Raw genomic sequence first — 7,819 nt, forward strand, 5'->3', positions numbered from 1 at the left:
AATAAACTTCAGTTATCTTGATTTTAAACACTAGTCAAAAAGCTGCTTACCCTGCAGTCCAAGCATCCAACCTGTAATTCTGCAATGAATTATCATTGTCTAGGTGGATCTTTTTGCTTCCATGGAGCCTCACTGAAATAAATCTTGTTCTCCCTATTCAGAGTTTATCAGGGGATCCAAAATTCATCATTTATCAACAATTCAGTAGAAGCACTATTAGCAAACAAAGCAGAAATCCTGCCAGTGCCAAAAACCCTGCCAAATGATTGCATTTAAAAATTTGACACAACCACACAGCACTGTAAAAGAGAAATGTCTACTTTCATTTTCATGAAGTGTTGAAGGATCCCCTCTATCCTACCTAGCAGTCAGACAGGTCCCAGCAATGCAACAGTGTAGTCACTGCTCTCTCACTTTGCTAGGCTGAGCTGAGGCAGGCAAGAAACTGGAAACGTCATCGCTTTCTGAGTTTGTTTTACAACAGATGGTTACAATCAACTTTTCCCAGTAAGCACAAATGAAGAATGATGTTTAAAATTTTTGCATCTTCTAGATAACATCTCATGTAAACAGAAGTAAATTGCATATAAGAAATGCCTTTAAATGTATTTAAAGGGACTACTATTATTTCAGTATTCCCCTCTGAAACCAAGACTATGGCTTCTTGAATAGTCACAGTCCAAGGGGCCCCAAGTGTGTTCTGCTGTATTAACCCAACCAGTTCTTGCTAAGAGCACTGCCAAATACTGGAGACAACAGCATATGGAGCAAGTATATCACCCTTCATAAACAAAGTAACTGCCAGAGCTAGTATTCATACTGGATTTGCACTATATAATTTTATTCTTTAATGAGAACACTCTTTTCACTACCCATACCAAATATTCTTAAAATCTGGAGGCCTGTGTTACATTCATATGACTACTTAGCATGCCATTCCCAGCCCTGCTAAAACAGGATACTAGGATAATGAAAAGCATATTTCTGAAAGATGGGCTGTGGGAGGAGCTGGATAGGAATGTTCCCAAAAATAACAGACTGTTAATAATGGCAAGAGTCAATATACTTGACGCATGTTACATCATGTACAGTTTAACAACAAAATGAACTGTTTCTTTAGGAAATTAAACATAATGCTACTCGCTGCAAACACGTTTCTTTGCTAATGCTGCTTTATAACCTCCTGCTGGCTACACTGCGGAAGCATTTGCTTACTTTGGAAGAAATTTGCTCCTTCCCCGTGACAAAAGTGTTTCCTATAATTTTTGCCAGGAGCAGAGGGAGCTCAGGGGTCAGGGGCCCATCCAGAATATTTTTGTAGGAAAAGACAAGTAGTATTTTGCCTGCTAGGTTACAGTCTTATTTTCCCTGTCTCTTTGTTCTCATCTTTTCACTCAAATTTCCTTTACGGGAATATGGGAAAAAAAGGGGAAGTTAATTTCTTTTTTTTTATAATATCCTTTAACTAAAATTGCAAAGATGCATGTGTACAAGAGAGAGAAGTAAGTCTATTGCAGCAGAAACTCTTTTCTTGCTAGATTAGAACATTCAATCACGGTCACTTCAAATATAAGATACAGGGGAAACTGGAAAAATTGTTTTCTCACTGGAGTTAAGAAATTGAAGGCAAACAATATGGCAAAAAGAGCCTGGGGAAATTATCACGTTGGGGGCTTTCTAAGCTTTTGTTCACAGCTTTTTATACTGATTTTAATAGTGGTTGGCTAACACTTTGAAATATCTTCCCATCAGTCAAAGAATACACACAGAAAACACATATATGAGCCTTCTTTTCTGTCAGGACATCCTTCACCTGAACCAGCACTGGGTAGAGCAGCTATTTCTGATGCTTGTCAGGAAAGAAAACAAGCAAAGAGACTATTCTAAAAATCAGAAATTTTAAGGTTGAGTAGAAAGGGTCAGCTCTTTCTAACAGCCAGGAAAGTCAAAAAAGCAGATTTAAAAGCTCTTTTATGGGTTATAGTTTGGTCCACCACAAAATAATATCATAATTGTAGTGTCAAGTCTTTTGTTTCCTGTTCAAAACAATTAAATATTTACTAGTCAGATTTCATTGCATAGACTCATTACAGTGCATTTTGTGTTTAAACACACAAAAATTCACCTGTCTGGAAGATACTTGTTTTGCAGCAAGAATGTAGGTTAATAAAGTGACATGTTGATAACATATCTCCTTTGTGTTCCTGAACAGTGGATGGATGGATCTCTTCTGCCATAAAATAGGAGGAGTGGTTGCATTAATTCAACACAAATGTGTAGTGTACCCTCTTGAAAAGAAAAAAAAAATGCACACCAAAAACAAAAAAACAAAACAAACAAGCAAACAAAAAACCCACAAACCAGCAAAAAAACACACCAAAATACTTCATAATAAGATATCCAGTTTAAGTGTTGTACCTGTATGGTACATATGTTTTTTTTTTTTCAAAACCATTAGTAGGTTAAATGAGTCATCATGTTCAATTCATTATTTCTACCAGTAGCCCTGGAAGATTGAGCAAAATAAGCATGAGGAAAAACCTAAATGTAGGTGGAAAAAGCACTTGTATTGCACTTCCAGCAATGCTATTAATTGTTTCATCTTGATTCATCTCCCTGTGACTGGAAATTTCAGGTCCTGCTGAAGAAAAACCCCTCCCATTTTTTCAAATCATGCCCAGTTTGTGTGATGGATGTAGATAGTCCTCCCCAGGACCATGGTCTGTCTCTCTGGACACTGTACTGGTTGTGATATCCACATCTAGATAAATGTCTTCCTAGAAGGTCTTAGCAAGTTTTAGAAGTCTAACCATACACCACAACTTACCTTGCTCAAAGATTAAACTGTGAGAAGTCACCCTATGGTACCCCTGCTACTAAATCTTGTCTGTGATTAGCATAGCCAGAGACAGCTGGAATTGAACAAACTGCTCTGAGACCTGCTCTCACAATAGGCAGGCAGTCACGCATAGTTTTCGTGTTCCCCAGACAATTCAATGAAATACAGATAACCATGGAACATCAAGTATATCTCCCTTAGATCGTACATTAATCTACTTAATTTGTTTTAGTCAAAACTAGCAGTTTTCTCAGTGTGACTGAACACATGATTTCCCTCCATTGTTTTTAACACACTGCTCATTCACCATTTTCTCCACAGGCAAAAGCAAAGATGTGTGTTTGGTAAGAGTGACAAAGAAACGGTGTTACACTTCTGGGGTAACTCAGCATACTGAGTCTGAAGGGAGTGAAAAAAGTTCACATCCTTTATTTCTTCTGACAGGTACTAAAACTCCCAAAATGGTCAGAAAACGTAACGAGGCTCCTTTAATCATTTTCAGTGCATTGAATTTTATTAATAAACTTTTGTCCCAGGCAAGCATTTAAGTGCTGAAAAAATATTCCACATTCTCTAATACTTTACAATATTTGTTCAGAGCTTTGTGCATACAGAAAAAAAAAGCTAAAATAAGGCCCAACATGAATTAAAATAAACCACAAACTGTATTCGCATCTACACATTAAAGAGTTATAATCAGTTTGAACCTTAATCCTATATAAATGAAATACTGAAAGAAAGAAAAAGCCAACAGTGAATAAAAGAATTACAAATTAACATTTGGCAGACTTACAGAAGACAATTAGGGACACATGTATGCTAATAGAGAACACATATCTGTGTAAAACAATTATGTATTAAAAATAATCCACAGGTAACACAGAGAAGTTAAGGTTGCCAGAAGCTGCCAATACAAGTTTTCTTCAATACATGGTGTGGAGATATCAGCGCTTAGACATGCTCGGAAAGAGGATCCTTAATGATCCTTCATTAGCCTACATGAGCAAATGTCTCTCTTCCCAAACCTCTTGTGGTTAAACAAGTATGGCACAATGGTGTTGATGTGTGTTCTACAAAATCATTGCTGTTTTATTTCTGAAACATTAGAAATTTTTGTATGTTGGATTATTTTTGAGCTCTTAGGACTTTGCTTCAATGGAAGTGGCGAAGACTACTGGAAATGGCAGGTCCAAGTCATGGAGTTGGGATCTCAGTCTAGTCTTGGAGAAATGCAAAGCTCATGGAGAAAAATTCTGTGTGGTCTCCAGCAGCCTTTGACTTACAGGGCAGAACTTCTGACAGGAGGCTGAACAGGAAAGTAGCTGTCTGCTCTTCTGTCCTTGCGAGCTTCATATCAGTTCCAGAAGAGACAGCTGCTTTCCATGCCAACAGAGAGATCTATTCATGTACAATTGCTATTTACCTCCATGCATGACCTTTTTAGTCCATGAAAGCTTTAAAGGGGAGGAAAGAAATACAACATTTACTTATCCCTCAGGAATGTATTTGTAAAATATGGCTGCACCAGTACCTAAGCTGTGTTTTTTTAAAGAGCTGATATGTTCCTGCCCTGAGGAGATAACCCCACAGGGGCAAGCATAAGGGTGATATTCCGCCATCAAAACTTCTAATCTACTTTGTTCAGTGTCATCATTGGATCTCCTATTCAAGTGTATTATGTAGTACTACATGATTTCTTACAGGGTTTATGTTTACAGAAATTCAACTTTTCTTTAAAGAAATTAGATGGAATGTTGCCAGTTTTAGTAGTCCAGTTCATTCTAACCCAAAATTATTTTCTTCTACAATGGATGATAAGAAATACTATCCTTTCTAATACTAAAATGCACCACTGCTAAAAAAAAAAAAAAAAAAAAAAAAAAGCTGACACAGGCTTCTCATTAATAACAAAAATCCTGAGTAAGCACTCTACCACATTCTATGTTAAATGATCCTGAAAGCCTCTAAATAAATATTGTGAACTGATGCATTTTCTTGTCTTTTGCTCAAATTTATAATTAGAATAAAACATTAGGAATACCAGAGTGAACCAAACCTAATAGTAGTAACTTGTCTAAGGCAGCTGTCTTTTCACTCCCTTTCACCAGAATTGACATACAAACATGAGATATTTCAAGCATGGACTGTGCAAAAGCCTATCAGGCTGACATCTCTGCCCATAACTTGTCTGGTGCAGCCATAAAGCAATTTGTTCTGTGTCAGTAACAGCATTCATAGCTGATAAGGGAGCCTAGGATGTGATTTGTTCCTAGAGCAGCTGAAGATGAAAATCCAGCTGTGTTACATTCTCTTAGTTAAACCAGCTGTAAATTACAGCCAGATCCCTGAAAAAGGGAGAGAAATACTGAAAAGATAAAAAAGGAAAGCATGTCCAGAAATACAGTATCTCACAGGCTCCAGGATATTTGGCAAAAGGTTTGGCTTGGTTGATGGTCTTCTGTGTGACAAGGAACATATGGCTTTCACACTTAAAAAAAAAAAGTTTTTGAAAAAGCACCTCAGAGAAGGGAATATTAAACCTCAAGCAGCTACATTTGGTGAGAGGCAAAGGGGGTCAAGTGCTGTATCTTAGCTGGCAAGAGCTAAAACAACACCATAAATTCTTACTAGATCTGGAAACTGAAAATTAGAGATAAATTAAATGAAATTTGGGCCATGAATTCCCACCTGGAGAGAAATTCTTCCAAGAGTCATAGAGTTGGTAATAAAAAAACCTCTAACCCTGTGGTGGGTTTTCACACCTTCCCTACATGGTGAACCCAGGTATAAAATGATCGTGTGTTTAGCAAAATTATATGGCCACATTGCCCTTAGGAACTGCTAAATATGAGACAGAATTTGCAGTTGTCAATTGTCCATGGAAGGCTTGGACAGAACAGAGGGCAGGAAGAGGAACAGAAAAGGCTGAAATACATGGTTGCCTCTCTTTTCTACCCTTTTTCCTCATCACCTGCTTTTGGCACTGTTGGAAGTGCAGCTGAGGATGAAGCATTTCACAGATCCAATGCAGATCCATTGGTAAGTTTTTGGAAAATACACATTTAAGATTAGAATGAGAATAAAAATAGCTCCCAATAATGACATTAATAACCACAATTCAGTTCCTTTTTTATTAGGATAAGTGTTTGTTGTTTTGTAGAAAGAGGAACTGTGTCTTTTCTGAATAAGTCTTCTAATTTTTATGGAGATATTTTACATCTGGAAATGTAGCTGCAAAGTCACATAAACAATGTCCAGTTGCAGTAGTTATCCGATAAGAACATACAAACTTTTTTACTCTCCTAAACAAAATATTTCAAACAAAAAAAAAAAAAAAGAAACAAAACAAAAACCCAACAAACAAACAAAACCAAACTAAGAATGAAACAATAGAAAACCCCAAAATAACCCAAAAAAACAACAATACAAAAAAAAAAAAAAAAAACCACCACAAAACTCAAGTAAATTGCAACTGAGTTATTTAAAACACTGCTCTTGGCAGTGTTTAACTGATTATGCCTATTTTCAAGATTCTTTTAGAAAAAAAACCAGAATTTTTTTTCTCAATTTCTTGTTAATCTACTCGCCTCCATTCTCCAAGCCCTATTTAGTTTCAAAAGTTATCTATTGAGGGTAATCACAAGCTGGCAATTAAAGTGACAGAAAATCGCTAAATTGGAACTACAGAAAGATATACTTTTGCATCCCAACCTGAGTACCATTTCTGGTCTCTCAACACATATGACCACAATGAGGACATGAACATTTGCTAGAGTTGGCTGCATTTGACTAAAACTGCTCCTAAACCTGAAAGATGCAAGAATAAAAGGCAAGAGAAGATTCTTGGAATCTCAGCCCCACCGCACCATTCTTGCTCTCTGTTTTGTGGACACACACAGACTCAGTGGTAAATAGATTCCAGTACTCGTTAAGGGTAATATTTTTACTGTAATAGGTTCAAATAACCCCAATGTATGTAATAAGATTCAATGTTACTGCCTCAACTATTTCTGAGTTTCTGCCTTTAAGTATTTTTGAGATTTTCCAGATGGGTATCATTGGCCAGGCTCTGAATAACAGGTATTATGCAAATACCTTGAAAACTCCAATAATCTCAAGCTTGCTCAGAGACAACTAAGAAAAATGGTGTTGTCCTGAAAATTTCTGCATGAAAACTCCAGTTGTCACTTTATCTTCTGAAGTGAACAGTGAAATAAGTGAACACTGAAATATCTGCCATTTAAAAAGCAACCATCTGTGACAGACCTTGGAATGAATACATTATACTTGATACCATAAATTTTGGTAGGCCAAATAAAAACTTCTGTAAAAGCACCTCATTGAAGGGCTAAACTCACTATATAGCACAGATTTCATCAACTGATGAACAAATCCAAACAAAATTATGGTGCAGTTGCAGCACTTCCTAGAGGCATACAGTGAGCAAAGTGAAAAATCCCACAGACAGGGCAGTGATTCCCACTTTACCCTGGAACTGGGAAAATGTGTGAGAGAATAATATGTCCAGGTTGTAATGAAAGAACAATGCCAACAAGAATTCCTCCTCCTCCACTCTGCAGACCAAAAAGCACTTTATTAGCTAATCAGCAAGACCTCCAACCAGTGGGAGCTGAGGGAGTAAAAGCTGCAAAATTACATTGCCAGTCTTCCTGGATGACTGAGCTTGACTGCTTAATAGCAAATGGAATTCTGATTAAAAGGAATGAAAATTTATGGGTAAACAGGTTGAACTTTGGCAAACACAAGGCTTGTTGGCTATAAATTTTGTCTTCATATCAGATTCCAGGAAGTGTTAAGGCATACACAATGACAGGAGGTCGGAAAATCAAAAGGTGTCAAATCTTACAAAGTTGTTATTCTGCATTTCACTATGGCAAACTGGGTGCATGTTGTTTCTTCACAGCAAATTTCAAGTAAAATATACTGGTCAAAATCAGAAAGATGAATAACACAGAAACA

The sequence above is a fragment of the Lonchura striata genome, chromosome Z (assembly GCF_046129695.1).
Source record: "Lonchura striata isolate bLonStr1 chromosome Z, bLonStr1.mat, whole genome shotgun sequence".
Taxonomy (NCBI): Eukaryota; Metazoa; Chordata; class Aves; order Passeriformes; family Estrildidae; genus Lonchura; species Lonchura striata.